Source organism: Cervus elaphus, chromosome 26 (assembly GCF_910594005.1).
Source record: "Cervus elaphus chromosome 26, mCerEla1.1, whole genome shotgun sequence".
Taxonomy (NCBI): Eukaryota; Metazoa; Chordata; class Mammalia; order Artiodactyla; family Cervidae; genus Cervus; species Cervus elaphus.
In genome coordinates this window covers 47,788,001-47,789,083 of record NC_057840.1, presented here as the reverse complement: position 1 = coordinate 47,789,083, position 1,083 = coordinate 47,788,001, and positions in this window count along the sequence as shown.

Here is a 1,083-nt window from a genome sequence, read left to right as displayed (position 1 = left end):
GCGCGCAGCCCTCCTTCACGTCGGGGCGGGGCCTCGGGCGCCGCGAGGTGGGCGGGGCCTCGGGCGCCGTGAGGTGGGCTGTGCGTCGCGGTCCCCAGAGGCCGGAGGCTTGCGGGGCCACCGGTGGAGAGTGGTGTTCAGCCGGGAGGCAGGAGGAAACAGCGGCGTTTGGAAGGTGTCAGGTGCACGCCTGAGGGTCGCTGCTGTGGAAGAAGGGCTGAAGTCCTGGGTCCCCCCGTGGCTTCCCGAGGCGCGGCCGAAGTGTGTGTGCAGGACTGGTGTGTGTGCACGCTCGCCGGGAGCGCAGGCCTCCCCGCGCCGTGCACTGGAGGGTGTGTGGACGTGCAAGCGCTGCGCTGCTGCGCGTTCCACCCTGCGTGTTGGCACAGCTGCGCTGTCACGTGTGGAGGAAGGTGATCCTAAACCACTAGCAGTTCAAGGGGAAAGCTGTGGACTCTAGAATCCCCGGACTCCCGCTCGGCGGGTCTGCAGCCCGTCCTCAGAGTCTACTTTCCCAGGAGCCTGGGGGCTCCAACGCTCTTGTCTGCAGGTGACCCTCTGAGATACAAATGAGTGAGAAAGGCAAAGGCGCGGTTTCCTGGCAGGTCTGTTCAAACTGACATGTGCCTTTCCACACAGCCTTTTACATGTGGGTATGTTACATACACATAGTCCTTTTCTCACTTCCCTAATGTGGATGCTATGCTTACCACCTTTTAATTTACTAACTTCACTTAATAAATCCTGATCATTTTTCTGACGGTTACATAAACATTCTGCCTCTGTTTTTAGCTCCTATGTAGTATTCTCTTTAAGGGTGTTCACAGCTATTCTTTGTAATTAGGCTCTGATCTATTTACATTTGTTTTGTCTGTTATGGAAGTTACTCATACCAGTGGTTGAAAATCAAAAGAAAGGGGGAAATGCTAAAAGTATCTACATCCTCCCTACTCTCCTAGGCCTCACCTGTTACCATACCCTACTGAAAGTGAAAGTCACTTGGTCCTGTCTGACTCTTTGGGACCCCATGGACTATACAGTCCATGGAGTTCTCCAGGCCAGAGTACTGGAGTGGGTAGGCTT